Here is a 27418-nt window from a genome sequence, read left to right on the forward strand (position 1 = left end):
TATTCCCTGATCTAAGGAATCATACATAGCAAGTACATAGTAAGGGAATGATCTCAGGACAAAAGCAGATTACCCAGGACCTAAAGAAACAATAATGAACTTCAGGTATTTATATATTCTGAAAGTAGTTCTGCAATGTTTACTATGAGAAATAAATAACCTGGTTTTATTATAAGTAAATGAATTCAGTAGGAGGTTAGAAGGGGCTGGGGTTTTTCTTTTTTAATTAGTTCCAAGAGCCTTTTTAGGCGTACTGTGAAAGGTGTAAGGTGGATGGTCCTGTCTGGACCTGACACCAAGGAACCTTTCGCAGACGGGGATAGGGAAAAATACAAAAATAAAGATGTATTCTCTCTGCCATGCGACAGCCTATTGAGTGCAGGGGGACCCCAGGTACAAAGTTCAGGGGGTACGTCACAAATCAATCAAGAGAAAAGGTAACAACCCCACCCGGGTCAGAGAAATTACCTTTTTTAAGGTAAAAAACGGCGGTCACTGAATATGTAACAGCTTACGCAACCTAAAGGATACAAAAGGCGCGATTTTCAAATGGTTGGTGTGCTTTCAGACACACGTGGGTTTGGAACACCCAGCATGCTGAAATAAAGACTTCTCGCTACACTTTCCTTATCCTGCAGGTATTTTTCTGCCATTTTTAAATTTAAAGGAAGGATTTTTCCAACATTTACCACTCCTTACAACAGAATATAAATGATAAGCAACACATTATAATCAATTTGCATCCACTGGAATTGCATGAGTACTATTTAATAAATATAATAATTTCTTCATTTGCGACAAAAAACATAATCAAATTCCAACTCAGCTGCTGTTACTCTGGTCAGAACACTTACAATGTCTCTGAATATGTTACAAGTCAATCATAAGTCAAAAGATGAAGTGATCTAAGGGCAAAAATACAGATTTATCAATGACAATAAGGCTGGACACAGCAATTACTCTGAGCAGCAGTTGTTTAATTTTCTTTCTTTATCAGATTCTACAGTTGCACCATTTTTACTGGGTTCTTTGAAAATGCCCAAAGACAATGCATTTCGTGGACATCACAGACACTGCTCAACCCTGTTCAAGCCCTTCATACGTCATTTAACTTCTACACTCTCATCAGAATTTCAAAAGAGAAAGTCAATTCTTTATGTGCTGAAAGACTCAATAATAGTGGATGCAGAAAGACCTTATAAATAGCTTATATTTCTCCAGTTCTCTCTGGCCTTGCAGTCAGTAGAGATTACAAACCAATGAAGCAAAGCAAAAGCAATGGCAAGAGCAAGTTGGACAGTTTAAAGACGAGATGCTCTAGGGGTATTGGGGATGCTCTGTGAAAACAATTACAATCCTTCCTATTTACATAAGGAGGGGCTGATCGCTGCTCAGGGTATCAGTCAGCAGGTGGTGAGCAATTGTACTGGGCATCACTTGTTTTTCTTGAGGTTTATTTCTCTCATTTTTTGTTATTTTCCTTTTCATTATAATAGTTGCCAGTATTATTATTGTTGTTGTTGTTGTTATTGCTATTATCTTTGTCATTGTTTTTGTTATTTACTTTGTTTCAATTACTAAACTGTTCTTATCTCAACCCATAAGTTTTACTTTTTTCCTGATTCTGATTTTTCCTCCTATCCCACTCTTTGCGGGAGTTAAACCACGACAAGAGTGACGAAAACGAAAGAGCAGCAAGTTTGACTTCCTATATGCAAGCCACCATGAGCACATGAAGAAGGCATACGGAAAAGCTTTGAAAAATGCAAAAAACCCAACCAAATCACCACAGAATTGGGATGAAATACCAGGAGGATGCAATTCTAGCCTTCAGCAATCACGAGACTCTCTTTCTCATACAGATGTACACTTTTGTTTGCTTGTATCTCTCTGCATAGCACAAGACTGCAATCTTGTTTTGTACTCCAAAACCCCTCACTGAACTCAAATCAAGTACATTAAAAATTTTCAGTCTCAGGATGGTAAGGAGTTTCACGCAGAATGAGAAGATACAGCCACACTGCAGAAAAAGTAAGAAGGCCTCAAGTCCTTTCAAATACGTGTGGGAGAAAACATCTCCAGGCCCCACACCCAGTTAGCCTGATGCTGAGATAAGCAAGACACAACAGGACTGCATTTTAAAAAGTGTTCTCTATAGTATTTAACAGCATTGATCCAGGCCATGTAACCCCTAAAAGAAAATATTAACGGCATTCAGCTATGTTTAGGAAGCTACAATTTATTTAAATCCACAGCCACAAGACCTTGTCATATCTCTGCCAGGACCACTGTCAAGTCCTAGCTTTATTGATATCTTTTTCTTGTGCAAATATCTCAGTGCAGTACTAAAGCCATTTCTTTCTCACAGGTGAATGAATACCTATCACTCCAACAGCTTAACATTATTTTTAGAATCCCCAGGATCACTTTCGTTGTCCTCCCTTGAACTCTACCCAGTTATTTCAAACCCACCTCACCATGAGGGCACCATACTTTAGTATCAGTCCTGATTCCATACAACCTCTGCTGACTGGATCATGCTCCTTCTACTCAGTGATGTTCTGACTGAATCTCCAAGGATATCACCTTGCTTGTCCCAGTGCTGCAATGACAGAAGCAAGTAACTAGGATGACTTCTACATTTTTCTAGTTTTCAAATCCAACTCTCATCCTGTGATAAGCAACATTTGCCTTTCAGGTTCATAAACAGATTATTTTACATCTGACTATTAAAAATAAGTATTTTCGGATTTTGACCATTTAACCTAGACTCTGAAATCACTTCATAATTGTACTTGTTGAAAAATCACCACGTTTCCTTTTACTTCTGGGATTATTTAACTTTGTATCCGTACAATCTACCAGCAAACATCTGTCTCACGGGAGTACCAATAAAAATAGTTCAAGTTTTTAACCAAGGAATAGCTGCTGGAGAAACTACTAAAAGCATCCCTATTTGAGATACTCCTTGAAACTACATCTTGATATCTGCCAGTCAGCCATCTGACATATGCCTCACTGATCACAGACAATAAACCCTCTTTAAACAGTACAGTGGTCCAGATTCAGTTATCTTGAAGAATTGGGATGAACACATCTTTCTGCTCCATTCCAATTTTTATATGTCCTAGTTGTAAATTTAAAAAGCCTAAATCCCAAATGGGAAATAAGGGCTTACTTATTTCAAAATTCAACATGCAAAACAGTGAGAAAAATTGGAAAGGATTGGATTAGGAACCACATTCCATTGACTTGAAATAAGATTACATTGGCAGAAGTTACTTGGATTACAGCTAAAAAACTACATTTTTAATGATCATTTATTTTAAAAGCTTTATTATTTTTAACTCTGTTAGCCATTTACAATGGCCTCTTTCACCTTTCTGTGTCCATTGTATTTAGATAGTAACTTACATTCAGAATCAATTTCATTCTATCTATCAAATAAATGTTTTAAATTTTAGATTTTTATAAAAATATTTTATATCAATGTTTTATCTCTGCTTCTATATCAGAAAGAATTTAAGAGTCTCTAGTGCTGGCTAAGACCAAATGTCCATCTGGGCTACTGTTCTTTATCCAAGAATGGCCACAAGCATTAGTAGGAAGCAGTATGGACAGGGTAGATATATATGATACTTCCCCCATATATACATTCCTTGACTCCATACACCTGCAGGCTGGTGTATTTCCTGAGCCTGGTCTGTTTTTTCTCATTCTGCAGTAGATTTTTCTTCTCAATGCTTGCCTTGTCCTTGAACTAATTTAAACTTTTTTGTACTCACATAGTCTTCTAGTACAAAAATACACCATTTAATACTTTCCACAGCAATGGAAAGAAACACTTCTTTCTGCTTGGTTTGATTGCACTTCTGATGAGCTTCATTTGTTACTTCCTAGTTCTTGCATGAGAAGACAGACAGCAGTCATTCCCTGACTACACTCTCTGTGATGACTGTGCAGAACCTTCTAAACACCTTTGTGAATTCTTAAACATCTTTTGTCTATGCTGAAGATTCCTAAGCCTGAACTCATTTATTCCTCCAATTCAATTTAGTCATTTTCTTGATTATTTTCCAGAACTTTTTCTTTTTTTTTTTTTTTGAAGGTACCAGAACCAGAAACATTATTCAAAGTATGGGTGAAAAAGGGACTTCCACATATGTATAACCAAGGTTGTTTCTTTTGTTTCCCATTGTCTTCCTATTTATTTCTAATGTATTAATTGCTCTTTCCACTATTATTAAGCACAGAGATTGTGTCTTCAGAGAAGTAGCTCATGAGAGGTAACGGTCAGTCCAGATGCCATTATTTTATAAATAAAAGCTATACATATGCATTTATCTGAACTTTCAGTCACATTTTCCACGTCATTGCTCAGTTACTCTTGTAAAAATCTTTCTGTATTCACATTCTACTCTTGCCCTACCTTGAGCAACTTAGAATTATCACAAATTTGTGTAATTCTTTGCCTATCCCCTTAACCAGGGGATATGATCATCACTTCTTAACAAAGACTGATTCTGTGCAGTGTAATTTTGCATTTCATTACAATTTGGTTACAGTTATACTATGTTTAAGTTAATTGCTTTAAGTTTTGCAAGTAAGGCCTTTTAAAGGTCAAAATAAACACAGTACTGCCTAGAGTCATAATCTGCTCACATATAAGTACTTTCATCAGACCATAGCCATAATAACTGCTAATTTTTAAATTGCTAGTTAATTCTTCTCCTCTATCAGAGTAAAAATTGATATCTAGTTTCCCATATTGACTAAGGGACTGGTTTAAGAAGCTGTCATCTGTTAAATTTATGAATTGTCCTCAGAGAGACTAAAGTTGGCAACTAAAATCTGCATTCAGTTATATAGTTTTCAATTATCCAAGTAGTTTCTTAATGAACATTTATTTAATTTTTAAGACTATTTCTTAGTATTCAAATTCCACTATTAAATTATTTTCTTAGTATTGGCCATAAAAAATTTAGAAGCAAAAATCTATTCTAGCAAGTTCTCGAACAATAACACTTTTGAAAAATGTAAGATACTTTACACCTCTTTCATCAAGGACAAGCCTACTTTGAATGATCTCATTTCCTTTAAGAAGGAAACAGAGTAAAAGTGACAGAGAGAAGCTGGCAGACAGTTGCTGTGGAATACTGATGAATGATACTTTGTTCATGCACTCTTTCTGCACAACCTTACATACATTCAATGACACACAATGGTCATTTCTGTGTGCAAATGTTGATGTGAGGGTCTATAATAGACAAAAACTAACAACAACATTGCTTTTAAAAACATACCACATTTTTTTTTCACTATTCAGAGAGATCTTGCAGTATCAACATTTCTATTCTTAAAGTACATTTTCAAAGTAAAGTTTACATGCAGAAATGTCCTCTGAGTTCTACAAAGGGAAATCCATCCATGCTCTTGTGCTCTTCATATACATAAAAAGCCTTGCTAGAATAAAATTATGATTTAGGGGTTTTAAATTGCCTTTTCAAGACAGCACAGCTTGTCACCATATTGACTATTAGCCCCTTTATCAATAGAATTAATTTATTTTCATTAAAGGCTACTTTTTAATATTCTGTCAAGCATATTCTCTCCACAAAGAAGTGGAGTAGGGAATTCTCCTTATCACTATTATCATTATTTCCATAATAGAATTCCAGTAAAATATACTGAATTAAGACTGAGTCAGGAAGTACAGGAAAGAAAAAAAAAGATTATTTAAAATGCTTTGATTTCCTTTGTGCTGACTTAAGAGTATTTCTAGTCAACCTGCCAAAGCTACAGATGTATGAGTGGGAAGTGTGGAAAGCATCTGTGTAGGAAAGCACAGACAAAGCAGAGATGTTGGCAAAACTCTGTATGAGACCAAGACTTTCAGGATACCAAAAAGAAATTTAGTTTAAAAGACTAAGGAGTCTTTATAGACCATTACTTCAAATTTAATCAAGGAAATATGCAACAAAGAAAGGAAAAGGAAATAAGGCAAAAAGATTGATTATTCCTAGCCTTGGGGTAGCAGAATTCTTTTAAAATAACTATCATTAAAGAAAAGGGAACAATTTTTTAAAACTAGCAACTAACTTAAGGGAGCACACTACCCAAATTAGAACAAAAAAAAAATGCTGAGTGTCTACGGGGACATCAAGGTTAACTGTTGATAAAAAAGATTAAATAGCTTTTAGTACAGTGCTGTTATCAAACCATACAAAAAGCATCTTAACACATAGCAAAGCATTACTTTATTCACCTACAGAGTTCAGGCTTCACTGTTTGCATACAGAAAGCTATTAGCTGCAGAGGACTGCAAATTGCCAAGGTCATTTGGAGCAATGACTCTAACATAAATAAACTTTGCTTAGCAATTAAAAATATGTCTGCTTGTAGACAAGTGAGGGTTGCATGACTGCATATGAGCCATGCTTTCTATCATTAGATACTGCTTTAATATCATATGAATGCAACAGTCCTTATGTATCAGTGCAAAAAAAAAAACTAAAAACATTAATAATATTCTATAGTTTTCTAGGAAAATTGTTCTAGGTCATACCTAAAGCACTAAGCACATGCATCCAGGCTTAAACTACTACTGGTTTGCTGAAGCAGAATCCTAACATAGCCCTAAAAAATGGTTTGTAAAATGAACACAGAAGAGGAAACAATGTGGATCCAGTGTAGCAGTGAAGCACCTGTGACAAAATGAAACCAAAAAGAGCAGCAGAACGCCCCTCACTTTCAGGCTTGCACACAAGCTAAGGGATTTCCCTTGATGTAACAACCCATTGGCAAGACATTTGGAGCAGGCCACACAGATCTTCCAAAAGGTTTGGCCTCCTTTACCCTGACAACTAAAAGTCTTTGGAACAAGTATTCAAATCTACTGTTTCAGCAAACCAACATGAGAATACACTTGTGCCTCTACATTTCCTGGCATTTTTGTATGAAGCTAAGATGAAATGAGTCCCATCCTGAGAAGCACATTCCAGAGTCTCAGGAGAATGCCACTCTGTTACCAGAGTCTCAGGAGAATGCCACCAAACACTGAGATGGCAGAAGACTGTCCCAGGTGAAAAAGAAAGGCAGGACAGTAAGAGGCACATCAGAACATCTCACTGGCAAGACTGGCCAAAGATGACTAACTGAGAGCTCACCTGGAAATTACACGACTTGGCTCCAGAGAAGAAATCATTCTACAACCCATTCATGGTTTGGATAGAGTTGAGAGGACAAAAAGGTCCCTTGCTGTGAGGGTAAACTGGTTGTGGCTATCTAGATTTCTTTTTTTATGCTGGACATCAGCAGAATAAGAGACAGAGAGAAGCTCAGCTTCAGTTTTCTTGGTGGAGTTGGCAACGGACAAAGGGAAGGACAGGGAAGACTCTGGTCTGTAGAATAGCCAAATACTAGATGTGTAGAATAGTCAAATACTAGATCTTGGTAGTAAAAATACACAAGACAAGATACATGAGGAGATCTTGAGATATGTTCCTTCACACATTAAACCAGGAGCCTCTTTGGTTTTCATGTGCAATGTGTAACTGTAAAGTTACAGCCGATATTTCAAATCCAAGTGTCTGCCACCTATTCATTTTCTTTATTAATCCACATCAATTTAGCTGTGTGTCCAGTAGGACTGAAGGTGATCAGCACATTACTTTCCTCTAAAATTGAAAAGTTTCATGCCATTTCCAAAAAATTCTGTAAAAAATTGATTTAACATGACACATATGCAGGTGCATGACCCATATTCAAATTTTTCAAATAGGGACTCGGATCTGAATTCTGCTTTGGCTCTATGAAACTGTGTACTGACTATTCTGATTTCTTTCTCTTTCCTCTCTCCTCTCACCTAACTCCTCCAACTTTTTTATGAAAAATTGGTCTGCAAAGTGAGACTTTTCCAATGGCAGAGATACATAGGCAGAACAGATACATAGCATACATCTGCAACAAGTGCCTCACACAATAGACTGTCATGCACTCTGAGCACAGTAGACGGGTTGTCCTTGTTCTGCCATGAATAACTTTCAGAGTTGGAAGAGACCAACAGGTCAAAACCAAGATCTATGTCCTCATGGCTAGGCTTTGCAAATGAAGATTTGAGAAGGATTCTATCCACGCTTGCTACAAGCACACTGATGACTAAAAAGGCCAATGCAGGATAGACAAGTCTGGTTGCAAAAGGCACAGTGGAAAGTTTCCTTAGGCAGTATTGGCAAGAAACGGTTCTTTCTGTGTTGTCTTTTCTCCTCAAGAATGATTCTGCGTGTGTTCTCAAAAGAAGCAGCACGGTTATGTATAGTGCACCTCCATGTCTCCCGATTGGAGGCCAGAGAAGACCAATGATGATGATCAGTATGGCCAAGGTTGAGATGTTGTTTCAGGGAGTCCTTGTATCTTCTCTTCGGGGCTCCTCTCTTGAGGCAGCCGGTGGTAAGTTCACCATAGACCACAATCTTAGGGAGGTGGTGGTCCTCCATCCTGGAGACATGCCCTGCCCAATGCAGCTGTGTTCTCAGCAACATGGCCTCGATACTCAAGAACAGACACATTAGTCACGTAATCAGTCCAGTGGATGTTGAGGATTGTATGGAGGCAGCGCTGATGGAAGCATTCTAAGAGTCACAAGTGGTGGCGGTAAATGACCCATGATTCAGACCCATATAAAAGAGTAGATAGAACAATGGCTCTGTAAACACTGATCTTTGTACTTTTCTTCAGGTGTTTATTACACTAAACTCTTTTATGGAGTTTTCAGAAAGCTCTATATGCCTTTGCTAACCTGTTGTCTATCTCTCCGTCAATCTTACCATCCAAGGAGATGAGGTACCTAGGTAATTAAACTGCTGGACTGACTTGAGCTCTGATTCCCCAGTGATGATGTGGGGATGATGGAAGACTTCCTGAGGTGCAGGTTGGTAGAAAACTGTCTTCTTCAAACTGACTTCCAGCCCAAAAAGCTCAGCAGCCTCTGCAAAGCAAGATGTTAAACGCTGGAGAGCTGCTTCTGTGTGGGTGATGAGGGCAGCAGCGTCAGCATAAAGCAGCTCATGGACAAGATGGTTTAAGGTCTTAGTGTGGGCCTTCAGTCCCCTTAGGTTGAATAGGCTTCCATCGGTACAATATCGGATGTAGATACCATTTTCTTCATCAAGGTCTGCCGTGGCTCTTTGGAGCATCATGCTGAAGAAGATTGTGAATAGGGTTGGTGCAAGAACGCAGCCTTGTTTCACACCATTGGTTATTAGAAAGGGCTCAGAAAGTGCATCGCCATATCTGACTTGGCTGCGCTGATCCTCATGAAGTAAAATTATCATTTTGAGGAACTTGGGAGGACATCCTAATCGTTCCAAAATCTGCCACAGACCTTTTCTGCTCACAGTATCAAAAGCCTTGGCAAAATCAACAGTTATCAATGATAATAAGACTTTTAAAAAGATCTTTAGTTTTTATACTCTTTCACATATTCCCATCAAGAAAGGAAATACCTGAACTTTACAAAAAGCTGTATGACAGGCAAGGAATTTCTCAAAGCCTGCATTCACCATACGATCCTTTTTCTCAATCTTTTATTATAATCTTTTATCATGCAAAGGACTGTAAATCCTTGTGACAAAAGTTGTCCCTTGGTATTTTCTATATTCTCCAAAATTTCCAACACGTCTACCCTTATGCAGACTTTTATGTGCCCAGATTGAAAGAACTGAAAATAACTAACCAAGAGCCGTGAATAAATCCTTGGCACTCTGAAATCATAAATCTCATAATAAGGCCTATTAATGATCTATCAAATCAGGTATGGCAACCACAGAGAAGTAGTACAAAAGAATAAAGTCTATGTACTAAGTTAGAAAATATGCCCATTGATCCAAGAATTGCAAATTCAGAGACAGGTTGAAGATCAGCTCATTGCACAAATAATTCAATGAGTTGTGCAACGAGCAGAATGATGCTGAAAGGCTGAAAAATACCTGGAGGAAATACCGTAAGGGTCTGATGAAGATTAATTTAATTAAGTAATTTTATTAATGATGTAGGGTTGTAAATAAGATTCTCTATGGCAAAATTATCAGGTTTGAGGTCTTCAGCAATAAGATGGAATTTAACATTACTTAATGCAAAAATACGCTCTTCAGAGAATTTCTGCTGCAAATTATAGATTTGATAGTTGGAAAAGGATGTAATTGCACATCCAAATCAATCACACAGTGGCTGCAGGCCAACAAAATAGCCCTGAAGAAAAGTAAATATAGCCTTGAAATTAATTAAGAAAGGTATTTTTAAAATCTCACTTACAATAGCATGAAAAACACTGTCATCCTCTGTATTTGAAAAAAAAGTGAGGTCTCATCAGAACAGGCAAAGGCAGGACTTTGTGGAATAGTGGGACTTTTGCATAGACACGTAAAACCTACTTACTTTTTCAGCATCATATAACAAAAGTCTGATAATGACACCTCTCTCTAAACTTTTAACAGAGGCAGAAGTGCCATGCAAACAAAACAACAGTGCTCGCACACAGACATAAAGAATTTTTTTTTGCAAATTGGATGAGGCTTTTAATCTGCAGGCAGTGAAGTTACAAAACTGTCTTCACAAAGAACAAATGAAAGCTATGATTAGATTAATATGGAGTTTGACATGGTTTTTGAGAATTTTGTATGATATACTTGTCCACAAAAGGGAAGACTAGAACTGATGACTCAAGACACTCCCTCTTGTACTTTTTCCAGTGTTTCCAAGTTACCACTTACAAAATTTACACACACAAGTAGCAACACCAGCAGCCATAATATTCAGCTGTTCTATCATTTTCATTATATCTTTAAAGAGTTTTACAAAGGCCCTCAGCAGCACTATCCCCATTTTGTGGAAGAGGAAACAGAAGTGAAGTAGCTTGCCACAGGCAACAAAGAATGCTATCAGCAAGGTCAGGAATAAAGAGCAGACCTCCCAAATCCAGGTGTAGTACAAACCAGTGATGGTTGATCCATGCATTCAATCGTGTCTAAGAGGAATTGTCTGACAAATAAGAAACACCTCAAGTAACACCTGGACAGACACTTAGGGTCAAAAATCTCAAAGCTTTCAAGATCAGGCTCAAAACATGCATGACAAGATTTTTGTGAGCAAATACTGATGACAGCTGAGGACCTGACTCAGTGGCCCTTACAGTGCAACGTTCATAACTAGAGCAGGTCAAAGTGCTCATTCAATAGGAGACACTTCCTAAATTCTTTTTCTTCTGTCCAGCCAGCCCTTGAAAACCAGTGAGAAGCGGGACTGAGCAAATGGCCCTGTTTCTGCACAGTATACATCTGAGACCAGAAACCAAACACAGAGCAGAATACGCACGTGAATGAATGCCAGATCCACGGGATACATTTTAACAGCCAGCTTTATTAGTTTAACAGAGAAGGACTCTGTGCCTCAGTTCTCGACCCTCTCGTTTTATTTGGAGCTCGTGTCAGAAAAGGTCGTGTTGCAAAATATAAACAAATTGCTCACATGGAGCAGATTTCCTTGGATTGTCAAAGTTCCTCATGCTGTTCTGAGCCATAGGAATATCTTTTCCTACAGACACAAGCCTTCCAGATAACTCCTGAGTCTCATTTATACCTGTGGAGTATACTCAATTCCCAAGTCTCATTTATACATATGGCATATATTTACATGCTGCTCCCAAAGAACAGCTAAATTTCTGGCTACCTGCCTTCCCTTCTGTATCTCATACACACACAGAGGATTGTGTGCATGTTCTGCTGATCCAGACACAAAAAAATCATGGCAAAATTCAAGTCTGCCATCTGACAGATGCAGTATGTCATCCCCAAAAGTTCAGAGCCAGTATATCAGATGCGATAGCTCTCACAGATATCTTAGTTATCTACTGTTAACATTTTGCAGCCTGGCTCACTGGTTATGCACCAAGCTTCCCTGTCAGGGGTCTCTGACCAGGCTAATTTTGCAGATGGCAATAACCACCTAATCAATCCATGTCTTTCTAAGTCCTAATGGAGCACCTGCACATCCAGACATGAATCTTCCTCCTGACATCCTCCGCAAACATAAATTACAAGTTTAGTGCACACACCAGACAAGTCTCAGTGACCCCTTGACAGGGCATACAGAGGTCATGCAACAATCTGATTTTCAGCACCCACTATTTCCAGCATTCCTCTTTCTGAATTTTAAAGCCTGGAGTTGCAGTTAGTATCACTCTCAGGTCTCGCAGGAACATAACTTCAAAGCGATCACTCATTCCTAAGCCTAAGCAATGTTTCCATTAGGAAGTACTGCAGCGTAACAGGAGCAGTTCTCTAGAATGAAACAGTTCTGAGGACATAAATTCCATATTTTACAGCAGGGGGGAGTAGATATGGTCTAGCTCTACTCTGGTCCAATGGACTGGATACACTTTAGTGGTTGGAGTGCATCATTCACTTTAGTTTCATCTGTAATGGATCTACTTCGTACGCTCCAAGAGAGTCTTGCAACACCAAGGAAGTTGTGGTCAGATGATAAGGAGATTAACTTGAAAACCAGTAAAATGCTAGTGGGGTCAAAGCCATCTTACTCTTGACTAATACCTTGTCTGTCAATTGCCATGGCCATGCAAGAACCCTTGTATGTACGTAAGGAATATCTGTGATATCTCAATTACCTTTGTACCACAGCCATCTCTTCAAAAATCTGCCATTCGAGACTCAGACAGGTTTTCTGGTTTGTAACAGAAAGGCTGGGAAGACAATGAGATGTCATGAATGAAGTCTGTTGATATCACAGGGGTTGACGGTCAGGTGCATAATTAATAATCCTTTTTAACTCTAACTCTGTACATTCAAGCCAGCTATGTATAACCAAGGATGCAATGGGTTGGTCACTGCTCGGTAGGGCTGAGACACAGCTGTGACTAGAAATAGCACAAGGTTCTAAGCTCACTGATGGACTCTCTGGTCTCACTGATGACACCGCCATGGTTCGTCACTGCTCAGTAATGCATGCCAAGGCAAGGCACCTGTGAAACATAGTCTTGCCCGTGTTTAGATCCTTTCACTTTCCTGCTGTCAGCATCCCAGAGCCTTCACAATTCTGTCACTGGATTTAGGTAACAACAGTTAATACCTCCCGATAAATTTAACTTTCACAAGCTTGTCTCATCTTTCTTTTAATGTATTTTATACTTCTAGACTTCCCTGGCTCCTACCTTAATGAATTTCACAGTTTTGTTATAGGCCACATATTTGTTTTTCTTTTAAGTATGATGCCTGACAGCTACATTTCCTGCTCCTAATTCTTGCCTTATAAGAAACTGTACATAATCACATTCACTTCTGCAGCTGTATTGCTACCTGTGACTTTATAGGCTTATTCTACTTAATTTTTTCTTCCTAGTGACAACTCAATCCCTGTTTGTGTCTTCTCAGTATATTTTATATAAATTTTCAATATAGGCTGATCATTTAATCTCCAATCCCTCAATATTGTCAGAGCTTTCCATAACTTTTTGCCATCACCTTCATTGATAATTCTGCTTAATTTTCTATCACCACCAAGCTTTTTTAAGCCTTTCATCCAGTCCATTTCTGTTGAAAAGGAACCTGACTGCTGACTCAATTCAAGAGAGTAAGCCAGCTATTATCTGAGCCAGAAACACACAATGTACAGAAAGGAATGCTAAACAAAAGACAATGCCAAACAAGTGACCTCATTCCATGCCTGCTTCCCTTGCCCTGGTCAAGTCTACAGCTTGCTGGCAGAGGCAAACAAAACCTTTGGCCCTTCCCCTTGTGCTCACAGCATTGCAGCCAAGGGCAGCCCAGCCCACACCAGAGCGGGTCTCCCTGTTGAGCAGGCAAGAAAACATGAGAGATGAGACTGAGCCACCCTTCCAGATCCTCTGAATCCTTCATTTTCCATCAGTGGTGCCTGAGGGAACAGCACAACTGAGTGGCTCCAGCTCTGCAACAAAATGGTAGCCAATCTCATTCAAGATAAAAGGTGACAATGTGCCTTTGTCCCACTAAATGACAAGAGGAGGGAGCAGGATCTCTGCTCAGTATTGGCACACTGAGGCACAGCCTGGAGACACCCAGACCTTGCTCTAATGAAGACTCTGGGTCTGGCCACAGTTTCCCGTAAGAATATCCTCTCCTTTTCCCTCAAAGACCAGCTCTGCTGTGCCAAAACCCACAGCAGCCACACTATCCTCCTCAGCTACATGCCCACTGACTGTTCTGGAAACTGGGAACAGCTATCCCATGATGGCAAACCCTACAAAAATCAGTTAACCCTGGCAACATAAGTCACACAGTTTGGAGCATATTTCTCCTCAGGTGAGAAAAGGGCTAGACGGGCCAAACTGGGTATGAGTTCACTTTACACCATCGTTCTGTAGTGAAAAAAGGAGAAAGGAGATATAAAGCAGGGGTACAGCAGGACTGAAACTCAGAAAGGCTGAAAAAAGCCAGCCTTGAAGTTAAAAATACCCACTTCTCAAATGATATTTTCTTCAGACTAGACTTTGAGAAAGTCCAGTGGAGACTGACATTCAAACTCTGCTTGTAGCTTGCTTAGTGAAATATTCAATATCTGCCCCTTTATATTTCTGAGGGACTGAACAGGGTCACTAATTACAAATTGAGAAAGGACAGGAAAGAAAGAAACTCAAGGCAGATCTTGAAAAAGAAAGAAAAAAAAAAAAGAAAAAAACCCATCACCCTTCAATTATCCATTAAAATATTGTGTTTGCTAACAGCAAGACTATGTTGCTGTGAGCCAGACAAAGAATCAGAGAAAGAAGCCTTGAAAAAAACCACGAAAATACTTCTGTAGCTAAGTCATTATAGAGTAGAAAGGGTTAGCAAGCAATACTAAAGTCACTCTAATTTGCTTTTTGGAGGAGTAAGCACCTTATACTCTCAGATCTTTGTAGACACAAGCAGAAATGGCACATACAAACTTTTGCTACTTTCCTTCTTGTCTTAGGATGGTTAAAAATTTTAGTCATTAATTACACTTACTACAGTGCTGGTTTTGTCACAACTGATGTATCTACTGACAGCCTAAGGAAATCACAGACATATGTGCTAACATGCAAAAAAAAAAAATAACTGAGTGCCACAGAGGACCAGATATCCCTGTTGTCAAGGTCAATGAAGCCTGTGAGCATCATAGGGGTGAGACATTCAAAACTCCAGGGATCAAGATTAAAGATGATATTAGCAGAAGCAGCAGAGCATCTTGTTCTTCAGCAAGAGGTTTAATGCTTAAAATGCTGCCCTAGCAACTGATGCACAGCCCAAAAGCATCAGGTAAGACAGAACTAAAAGGTAAAGTGATAGGCAGGTAATGGACAGTATAGTAAGCCAAGGAAATTAGAAATTATATTTCCCTTGCAATCATTTAACTACTCAAAGATATCTAGGGGTGCTAACTCCTAGTTCTCAACTTCTTGGCTAATTAATTTTTTCCCATTCTAAAAGCTTCATTTTAATTAGCTCCCAAGTTGAGCTGCTATGAAGACGTTTTATTTTCATTGTCTTTTTTCTATATGTAAAAAACAATGACTTCAAAAATATGCACTCATTAAAAATAATTAGTGATTTTTGATACTGCTAAAATAGGCAAGTGACACAGGAAAAATAAGTTGTTGGGGTTTTGTCATAATTTAGTTGCTTAGTATCACAACAGAAAAAAAAAAAAGAGACATATATTTAAATATCAGAAACCATCCAAGTAGATTAAGTCTTGAAGTCACGAGTGATTAAAGAGAAACTCAAATTCTTTAGTCAGACAATGGATAGGTGCTTACAACGGCTGCCACAAAACACTTTTCATAGTTGCCTTCATTACAGCTTTGAATTTTTCATTCCATAAGCTACAGCACAAAGAGCCATGCGTAACACAGTTGATACCATAGCAAAATGTGAAAATAGCATAACTGTCAATTCATTCCTCACATTTACATAGCTGGTTTAGCCTCCAATTAGGATGTTCAGAGTTATAAGTAAGTACAGAAGTAAACTTTTATATCAATTTGTGTCTGTAACAAATGCATCTGTTGACAAGACAGCAATTACCATGGATTAAAAATGAAGTCCATGAAATGTTATGTTACATATTTGAAGATTATGTAGCAGTTTTTTAAATGACTGATGCTTTTGATATAAGCTTTGCCTTGAAATATGAATGTTGTTACCAAAAATAGAAAATGAAACCAGGGAGACAGAAATTTCCATCTTTTTCTTTTATATCTCCTAACTAGAAAATTCTATTTTATTATTATTTTAACCAGGCAAAACACAAGAAGTATTTTTCTAAACTGGATCAAACCTTTTGCTCATTAAGAAATACCACAGTCTTTATTGAATTGAAGTGTATCTCACGTAAGGCAATTCATCAACCCAAATACAGGTTTAATCAAATACAGGTTCAACTTAAAATTTACCAATGCCAGTGACATCAACGAATACAATGCCTTTGATTCTGGAGTTCAATGACACTGTTCTAATTAACACAAATACATGCTTTAGTTATTTTTCTGTAATTCTCGGCTTTGTTGCTGTTTTCTAAAGAGAAGCATGATAGAACATCCCTATCAAAGTATTCAGGTTTTCACTTGATTCAATTCTACTTAAAGTCTACAGTTTTGCAACCAATTTACATTTAGCATTCATTTCTCATGCATGAGTTGACCCACTTACACATGCAGTAAATCCATGCCTTTGGGGATTTTTCTGGATGGCTTGCTTTATTTCCACCACACAACTCATTTTATTTTGTCAATACAGTGAGCAAGGTTACAGTCATCCTGTCAAATTTATTTATTTAAATTAGAATCAGAAAGACTATATTACCCCCTGTGGAACTTCACTGAAAATTTTTTGAAACTTTGAGGCTACATAACTTTTGTAATCAACTAATTTCAGATGAAAACAGTGATACAGAAAAAATAGGCCACAGTTACAGCAACTTCTTCTGTAAACTTATAAAAGACTTCAGAAATCCTAAAAAATATAATCAACCACATTAATATATATCATATTTTACATGCTTAAAAAAACTAGACAAAAGAGATCTTTCTAAGCAAGCCTATAGAATAAAGTCAGATGGAATAAGATCATTTAAGAAGCAGCTATACAGGCATCACATCAGCTTGCTTTGACTACCAGAGATACACTTTACCTAAAATATTTCCCCTTGCATCTCTGAGGACAGTTTCAGCTTCACATTTGAGAGGCTTCTTTGAGGTTACTTACCATCCTCACAGTGAGGTTGCTAAAAGGGAGCCTTCCCCAAACAGAAATTTTCCCAAAGTCACATGTTATTCAAGTCCAAATAGACTTGTGTCTGACAGACAAGCACTTCCATTTTATACAATTTGCTAATGCGGAGTTTCTCTCTCACATTAGTAGCTCACCTGAACTTCAGTATACATTTGGGATTAGTGTTTCAACGGACTTACCCCAAAGGCCTATCTGAATTCACACATCTCATGTTATTCTAGGCAGTATGGGATATAATAGCCATTATAAATCCTTATTTTTAATGCTAGCAGTTTTTCCAAATGCAGTTGCCTCTCTTGGGCAGCGGTTTGTTTTCCAGCTTCTCAATGACAAAATGCTTCTGTGAAGAGTTATGCACCTTTCCACCTGTCTTACAAAGGAAGCAGCCTCATAACATCACTCTTTCTCCCACTCTGGACCAGGTAGTTGACCTTCAGCAGGTGAAGAATGTCACCCTTTTAGGGATATCTGTTTTACTATCCCCATGGAATATGGCCTAATACGACAGTTACACACTGATGCAAACTGAACATCCACATGCTCAGCAGACCTTTTACCATAGTCAAAGTTACCTAAATTATTCAATTCCACCTGTACTGACAGATTCACACATAATGATTGTAATGACTAAGTAAGATTCCAAAAAGTACATTTCAACTTGGCATTTCAGGGTCTAAAAATAATGTTTCTTCCCTCATGTTGGGAGCTATTGTCATGTGTACCACGAAGGATTTAGAAAGAGAGACCAAGAAAGAGAATCTGAAAAACTTATGGGGACAGAAAAAGAAGTCAGTGCCACCCCTGATGAATCATGAACACATTGTTCTGGATTCCCAGCAATCTTTTCCAGCTTCTCAACAAACAGTTGTAAAATTCCCTAGCAAAGGCTCTGCATCCCTCTACCTCTAATGGAAGGCTCACACAGAAGATAATGGTTTACTCTAGGTGCTACTTACTGCATTAGCATAAGCACTTTAATCTCTGTGTTTTAGTTCTTCATCTAAATAAGGTCTGCATAAAAGGGGTTTCCAATACCTCCTCATTTCTTAGGCAACTCTGACAACAATGTAAATGAAAACCACTAAAGAAGTGAGAAAGAAGTTTTTGAAAAACTCCATGAAGAAGTTACAAGTTCCTTTTACAACATTTTATAGTGTATGGAATATCATACCATACAGTAAATAAACAATAAATGAAAGAAAATATTAGAAAGCTGAACGTTTGGTGACTGTTGTTCTACAGAGGGATCACAGCAGGAAGAAGTAACAAAGCACCATGCTGTTAAATAACTTCAGACTTTTTATTGAAACTGTAGGTAAAGAATTCATATACATAGGGATTAATTTAACACCGTCTTTTTCTAACTTTGCATAATGCTTTGATAATGATCAGTAAAGAGAGATCTTTTTTTTCTTTTTTAATTAGAATACACACTGAGGTTTCAAATGCATTCTCAAAGGTTTCAATTTTTAGTACAAGTTCTATCTAAAATATTACTTAACATTTCCACAGATTCATCATTTCTTAAGCATGAGTTCAGTCATTTTCACAAAATCACAGAATATGCCGAGTTGCAAGGGACCCACAAGGATCACTGAGTCCAACCATTAGCGCTGCACAGGACCACTCCCAAGAGTCACACTACATGCCTGAGAGTATCGTCCAAATGCTTCTTGAACTCTGTCAGGATTGGTGCTGTGACCATTTCCCTGGGGAGCCTGTTCCAGTGCCCAACCACCCTCTGAGGGAAGAACCTTTTTCTAATACCCAACCTAAACCTCCCCTAATGCAACTTCAGGCCATTCCCTCAGGTTTTGTCCCTGGTCACCAAAGAGAGATCAGTGCCTACCCCTCCTCCTCCTCTCACAAGGAAGTGGTACAATGCAATGAGATCTCAGTCTCCTCCAGGCTGAACAGATGAAGTGACCTCAGACACTCCTCATATGGCTTCCCTTTAATTTCTGAAAGCTTACAAAATATGAAAGCTCTATAAAAATCTGCAAATACTACTCATGGTCATTAAAAAATAATGTGATTCTTTTGCTAAGTCATTTCTAAAGCATTTATTAGGACTCTACCTTTAAAGGCAGAATGATTTCTGCTTACTGAAAATGGGAAGTCAAAAAAACTTCAATACAGAAATATTAGAAAGTCAAAGGACCTGGGGCTTCTCAGAATTTCCATTTCTAGGTATCCGTACAAAGCAAGCTTGGAAGACCAATCCACAAAAGGAACAAGGTTGGATGTGAATCTATGGATGCGTGTTCACTGCAAAGGAGAACAGTAGGAGCTCCACCTTCTTGCACAGATGCCCTCATATTAACAATAGGAATTACATATTCAACCTCCCTGTTTCCAGCCAGAAAAAAATGCTGTTGAAGGCAACTGATAGATGCTTAATCACATGAGTTATATGCAGCATATTTGCAGTGCAGCTGTGTGGAATTAAGCCTACAGCATATCAAATAATGAATAGCTCTCAGAGTTGTAGTTCATGTTAAACTGTCAGAGGAATCAAGGGGAGCAGAAGGCAATCGGTACCATGGTGCATCCAGCCTAACCCATATGCCACGGACATGAAGCAATTCAGGCACTGGTCAGCAAGTGCTTTTCATCTATGTTAGTAGACACAATTGTCATAAATGACTAAATGCTTATTTTTCAAGTGAAAAAACAACACCATAAAAGTCATGCTTAGGAATACAAGGACAGTCAAATAAAGAACGAATCACTTCAGAAGCAGTTAAAATCCCAGCGTTGCCCAGAACAGCATAAGCTCTTTTTGTATGCGATTTAACATGCTTACCCAGTCTCTTTGTTGATGGTTGGTTTGATGGGTGGTTGAAATGTAGACATTGATGTTGCTGTTATTTTTTCCTGTTTCCTATTCTTCTCCTTCTCTTCAATTCAGTGGTGGAAAAAAAGCCATTGGAGACAAGTATCTGCAGGCTTTGCACTGCAAATCCTACAAATGAAGCCCTGGGCCATGTTAACATCTTCTCTTGCCAATTTTCTCTACAATCTGTTTTAGCAATTTAAGAGATCATTTTGTGTTTGAGCAAGTAAACAGGTTGAACAGCTCTGCCAATAGCTTCCAAATAGGGAGCCATGGCTCATTGTCTGATAGGGACAGTTTCTAATTTCAGATGTGCAGATGTGCACAACTACAGTAGCAATATGTTTTGTGTTCTGCTTTAGTTGCTACTGAAGACATATTTTTATTACATTTCAGGTAGTATCCAATTCCTTATCATTTGTGCCTTTATCCAGATAACAGGTGTTTAGTTGATTCAAATTATGAGGGGAAATCCTGCCCTCTGCTGCATCCCTGAAGCTGTATAATTTTAACTGGCGGTAGAATGTGACCCTTGATACTGAAAAGAAAAAAAAAAAAAAAACACCATGCACCATATTTCATTAAAGACATTGAAAGACAATTAATAAACAGCTTTTCTCACTAAAATCCACATACAACACTTTCAAAAATGCTTCAAGATTCTCATGCTCTCTCTCTGCAGCCAGTATAGGCTTCACTAATTTCAGTGAGGAGTTTAAGTCCCGATACAAGGGGGAGACACTCTCTTACCCCATAGGGGGGTGATTCAGTGACCTTCCCTTCACTAAACTCTACTGTCCTTCCAAACTTCTTCACCAAAATAGAGTATCTTGGAAATGTGCTTTTTAAAGCAGATTTAATCTGTTTTCTTATTTTCCTTCTTTGCATTATCATACAGTTTTCATTTCATATACAATCCAAACCTACTGGAAAAATGAGTCACATATAAATAAATGAATTGTATTACTTCATTTTGCTAGTTCTCAAAGGCAAGAAGGGCACAGATGTGCCGTGCTTCTTGCTCCTACATGGCTTAATTTCATAACAGCATTAATATGGAAGTGAGAAATGCCTTTACATGGGCTCTCAAAGCAACCAGGGCAACCACTGTGAAAGCTTCCATGCATCCTTCGAGCCATACAACCAAGGCAGCAACCTCTACTATCCAAGCACTGGCCTTATCTTAATGAAAGCTTCTCACTCCAATTTGTACGGACACCTGTTTTCTTTTATACTTTGCAGACATTTACCAGGAACAGATTTAAGAAAGAGCAGCTTATTTCACATAGGATAAAACATGCTTCAACTCATATAGCTAGACATAAAAGTGCAGTGGCAGTAAGCTGCAGCTCATTGCTGCAAACCACTGAAAGTGTTCCATTTCCCTAAAGAAAATATTATTATATTGAGTTCCTACTTCCTCATTTAGCCAGTGTCATGACAAATCAATAATCTTTTGCCATCATCTTTAATTATTCTGTTCTTTTTGCCACCTTAATTTTTTCCTTGCAAAACCAGAGTGCAGTTAGCTTATTTGGAAAATCACCTATAAAAATACAGGGTATGTTTTTCTTTTTGAGAATATTCACATTCATATTGAAAATCCTCTCAAAGTTCAAGACAAACAAAAACCACTGCAAGGTCCTTTAACAAAATTTACACATTTCTCTGTGTGAACAGTATACGTTTTTTGTAGTGACTACATATTCAATGCTAAAAGCAGGTTGTACATCAGCAGAACTGGGTTTTTAATGACAAAAAAAACCCATGAGATACTGGCGTACATTTTATTCTTTTCTACGAAACTGCATTCTGGTCCTAATACTTCCATTGTGACATAAAATTAATTCCATAACTTCGGTCTAAGTCTTCAGAAGCGGGGTTGCTGGTGGCAAAATAGCAACCAAAATCCAACACCCTCTGCCAACCCACTCTCCTTCCACTCCTCCTATGATTTTTTTTCCTCACAAGGTTTATATTCATAGCATAAGAGATTCTTTAAAAAGTCAGAGAGCACTGTGCTAATATTAATGTATGACGTCAAATTTAATATCAGGACAAAAAAGACAATATTTTAAAAGTATTTATGCTAATTAACATCTATTACCATTAGTTTTATTTTTTTATTTATCTTTATCAAGAATATCTACACATTTAATTGTGCTCACTTACCCCTTCAATGAAGTTGTTACAATTTTGGTTCAAATAGGTTCTTTGAGAAGTATCTAATACTTCAAGGTGAAATCAAAACAAAACTGAAAATTGAATAGATATGTTAGTATTCTTCCATTTTTCTATATATAGGAAAAGTAAAATTAATCTAAAATTATTAAAGTGCTTACCTTTCAGTGTCTTGAAACCTTAATTAGATCCTTAGTCGATGACATATACTGCTTATCTGATAAATACAGAAACTACTCTGTGTGGAATGCATTTCTATAATACAGAGGTTTTCTAATTAGATTCAAGTTGTGGCCTATGCAGAATTATTTTTCTAGGATATAATGCTATAAATGAATTCATTATTTAAGCATAAGCAGAAATGAAATGCAACTTCTTTTATCATGCACATTTTAAAATTCCATTTTACACATCAAGATTAATTCTTTATAATAGACTTCCTTACTTGGAATCTGTCAGCTGCATACATAGAGAAGAGAAAACAACTCTGTACTGTTAAGATTGGATAGAACAAATCTAGATTGTTAAGACTGGGTGGTTAAAAATGAAGAGACAGGAGTGGTACATGCAATCACCAAGGAAAAAAACTGAAATAAAACCATTTTTCACATTTAAAAAAGCTATTTCTGAGACTGAAAAGTCAGATAGGTATCTTTGGTTCAGGAACCGGACAGTATCCTAAGTTGTGCTAGAAGAGAAACCCCCTTGATCCATTGAAACATAGAGATAGGAAGAAAGCTCTTTCCCATGTCACAAAACTACTTGTTTGTTTTTATCATCTCCTTTTCCCACAACAGAAAACCCAATATTCTTTGAACAAGAGAGAGATAAAGAGCATGCAAGTGAGCTGTGTCATACTGTTCTGCAGTCTGATGTTGAGGGTACTGGGCTTGGGATATCTAATTAAATTTCTTGGCATGCCAGTATCCAAAACTGAGCACCACAGGCCTGCTGCAGGGTACTCGTCTCAGCCTCTCCTAACAGAGCAGACCCGTGTGAGGGATTAAGCATTCACCAGAGCATTGCTCGTTTCATCTCCTTGATGCATTCCAGAGCTACCCCATGCAAAAGAATCACTCTTGCTTCAGAAAGCTATATAGGTCACGAGAGGACCTCATTTAAGTTCCTGGTCTGAATAAAAAATACAGCTGATTAAAACCAGGGACTTGCTGAAGTTTCCCAGATCCCAAACGGAAGTCTTAATGGCCATGCTTTTTGCCACTCTGAAGAATACATCTTCCCCTCTTACAAACCAGTAATTTCACTTAACTCGGCGTGAACATAAGAGATGAGCTTTTGTTCTCATCTTATCTATGCACAGGAGCATTTGCACATCTCTTAAACTAACTGTCCTCTCCATTGACCAAGGCTCCATGAAATAAGCCCAAATTTTTCACCTCTAAGAGCAGCTGTAGACATCAAAATCTTAACTAGTCAATGCTTTGGCAAGAATGGTACATCTCCATTGCTGTGAAAAACTAGTATATTTCATTGATTTTTTTTTTCCAATAATATATCAACCTGAAAAAAGTTTTTTCTTTCAAGTAAATAAATTCCATCATTTTCTTCTGATTATACTTACATTGGGTGTTTCTGATGCCATGCTGTTATTTTATTACCACAGAGAATGATTCAAAAACATTTTCCCAAAATAATCCATGGGGACAAGTTCTTGTAGCAGAAGAATGATCAGGAGGAAAGCCAAGACAAGCTAATAGTACTGATTCTGTATCATTTCTAGCTCACACTAGTTCTTACCTATTTTATATATATCATAACTTGCACTACATATCACCCAATATTCCTTCATGCAGTGAGTTAAACGTGTTATGAAGGAATAAAACGCAAACAAATAACTTTCCTAGTGAAAGTTAGTCAATAAGTCAGTAAAAAAAATTAATTAAAAAAGAAAATAGTAAGTCAGAAAAGGTCCCATTTTTTAAAATCTGATTCCTGTAAGCTACTGAAACACATTGTTTTGCTATTTGCCATTTCTTTCTCATCTTGCAGAACTTTGTCTTGCATGTATTTTCTTTTAAAACTCAGCATCAAAATTTTATCTGCTTTTAGAAAACTCCATCTTGCCAGTTATGCTATTTTTTTCAGTTTTACAGCCCCTGCTAAAAAAGAGACAAAACTGTATAACTTACATAATTTATATAGTTTATATGTAAATTAAAAGTTACAAAAGTATTCTTACTCGCTGTCAAATCTATCAGAAAAGGAAAAAGTGTCAAACCATTTTAATAAAAAAATACTTTGAGCATACTCGCTGAAAGCTGGAGAGGTGAACACACGTTTCCAATGTGCTGTACAAGTCCATGGTATACAGTTACACACACTTCAAAATCAGACATACACAAATTTATCACCAAAATCATATTCTTCACTCACACAGACTTCATCAGAAACACCAACAAACATACTTAAACACACTAGTTCTCCAATCACTTGAGGTAGCAGTCACATACATTACTGATTTGTTCCTGTGTCCTTTTCAGTCTTTGTAACTCAGGCGTATCAGTCACAATACTGAACCCTCTTCCTTTGCTTTCTTCAAAGTCTCTTTTGTATTTTACCTACAGAATAGAAAATACAGAAGAACAGGGTTGTTTTCATTTTCCATAATTTGCCCCTAGCAATCTAGCAATTCTTTTTTACTGTAAATAAAGGACTTGTAAAAGGCTTTCAGCTTTTAAAGGAGAAGCCTGATTTCATCCACTAACAGAGATAGGCAGCAACTGGACAAAACTCCCCAGTGCCTGAGCAACTGCCTCCTCTGGGGGTGCCACGGGCTCACCTCCATGCATACTGCAGCTGTGGAAAGATCAGTCTCTGGTCATTTCATTCTCAGAGCAGTTACCACAGAACTATAGACGCCCGCACAGCATCAAGCAAGCACCTATACTCGCACAAAAAAATAGCTATAACTAAATTTGGAGGTCTTCTAATATACAGCTTCCCATTTCACCCTCTCTTCATGATTATTCTACCAGTCTCTTTCCCTGTTGAAACATAAATTACACATTAAAAAATACTGCATGAAAAGAGTATTCAGAATATCATGAAGTCAAACACTGGTAAGTTAGGGAATGGCTGCCTGTATAAGCTTAATTTTTCCCTCTTGCACATATGCATTCAGATATTGTCTTTAATCAGGTACTCATCCTTTGACATAACCTTTGACAAGGCCCCCTGCTTTATTCTCTACACAGCAGAGATGATTCCATATGCAGTTGTATCTTTTTTTCGGACCAGACTATACAAATCCTACCATCAAGGCAGGAATATTAGTTTTATCAGGAGCTTTTATACAGCTCTCATCACATTAATCAATCTTGATAATGCACCCTGGAAAGTGGGAATGGCAATATCCATGCTTCTAGGGCAATGTGCAAACTGAGGTGAAATAAGCTTAATTTCCAAAAACACACAGGGGTCTCAGGGTGTTCACTCTCAGATTCCTAACAGTTGAATATGTTCAAATTATGGACTTTGAGTTACAAATACCCAGTACTTCTGCAAAATCAGTCTTGGGGACCTCAGTTTCAACATAAAGAAACAAGATATATTAAGTCACTGTTGAGCAACAGACAAAACTCTGCAGAGTCAGGACCCATCTCTCCACGGATGGATTCATCTATCTTACCCATATAAACTTCCTTTTACTTCCTATGTCTCCTGCTTTATTCACTACACACATCCAGATTTTGCAGCACCTGGGAGAGCACTAGTACAAAGCAGGATTCTCCTTCACAAAACTGATAACCAGAAAACATTCAGCACATGTCCCAAGTTCAAGGTTGGCTTAGGTTTATTTTACAAGCAAGTACCTAATGTTATGATGGTCATGCACAGGAAGAAATACCTCTAGATCATGAACGTTAAGTTTCAGAAGGCTATAGAATAGAGTTTGTCCTCCTCATCCTAAATCTCAATGAGGATGTTAATAACTTTTGCTTTTTCTTTAAATGGCATTTTAGCATATATCATTGTATGTAGCTCACACGTAAGCCCATCACACAAATCCTTGAGACACTGCAGTATGTGACCTGATCAATGAACCATTTTTCCTATGTTCCACATTTAGAGGCAGCTCTAGATTTCACACAAGTATAATCTTTTCACACCACCCTGAGGCAAAGGAAACAGCACTGCCACAGGGGCTTTTGAGAAAACCATGGGTTGGCTGGCCCATGCCTTTCTGTTCATCTCCCCCAGGTTCAACTCCTCTGCACTTTTCCTTCCATTTGACCACTTGTATTCAGGTATCACTTTGTCTCCTAAATTTCTAAACTACACTAGTCCGTCTCTCCTTGGCTTCTTGCTAAATCCCTTTATCCAAGGCGCTGCAATTTTCATTGCCTATTATCTCCCTTCTATCAAATGACTCTCCATCTTCCCACTGACCCTCAGAGGATTCCTTAAACATATTACTCCAGGACTGCTGCTAAGAAAGAGGTCTTGGAAGTATCTGTAAACTTTCTTTATTTGAAGTCATACAAAACTTTATCAAAATTGGACAGACTTCCATGGCCAAGGACACGTACCTAACAAAAAAGACTTCCATTTCAGCAAGCTTCAGCTCCTCAGCCCTAAATGCCAAGAAAACTGAACTGTTAAACAACTTAACCAAAAAAAAAAAAAAAAAAAATTAACCCCACTTGTTAATAATTCCAAGGGAACAAAAGTTTATCCTAGTCTCAGCCTTGGGAACTGCTAAGTATTTTGCATAAAAATTCCACATTTGACCTGAAGCAGGCAGCTGACATGGAAATGCTCAGTCTTACTGTTTAAAGTTTACCAGAATTATGAGCAAGTGAACACATCTTACAATGAGAAATGGGCTTAGCCCTGCCTACAAGAGAGATTACCTATTCTTAGAAAGAGCATTTCCTGCTATTAATTCCAAATGTTCTAGTCATTAACTTCAAATGACCTTTATTCATCTTACAGAGGAACAGAAGAAGAAAAAAGGGAGGGAACTAGATAGTTTTAACTTAATATTATTTTAATCCTTCAGTCAGATAAAAAGGGCTTCTACTCTCTATTAATAAATCACTTGACAAGAGTAAGGTTAACTATAGTTCTCAGAGCA

At 37.7% G+C, this 27418-nt stretch overlaps 1 long non-coding RNA gene across 3 annotated transcripts in view; it reads right to left on the reverse strand.

Moving 5' to 3' along the window:
• The window catches only part of LOC135402147 (uncharacterized), a 37507-nt gene extending 12722 nt beyond the window's left edge, over positions 1 to 24785 (reverse strand). For 2 of the 3 annotated variants that reach the window (XR_010425040.1, XR_010425039.1), the window contains exons 1-2: positions 22312 to 24785; positions 20110 to 20677 (exon numbers count right to left, since the gene is read on the reverse strand). This is a non-coding gene — a long non-coding RNA (uncharacterized LOC135402147). Of the gene's footprint in view, positions 1 to 9628; positions 19272 to 20109; positions 20678 to 22311 lie in introns of those variants that run through there. The other variant, XR_010425036.1, reaches the window with a different exon arrangement.
• Between the last annotated feature and the right edge of the window lie 2633 nt (positions 24786 to 27418).

Source organism: Pseudopipra pipra, chromosome 1 (assembly GCF_036250125.1).
Source record: "Pseudopipra pipra isolate bDixPip1 chromosome 1, bDixPip1.hap1, whole genome shotgun sequence".
Taxonomy (NCBI): Eukaryota; Metazoa; Chordata; class Aves; order Passeriformes; family Pipridae; genus Pseudopipra; species Pseudopipra pipra.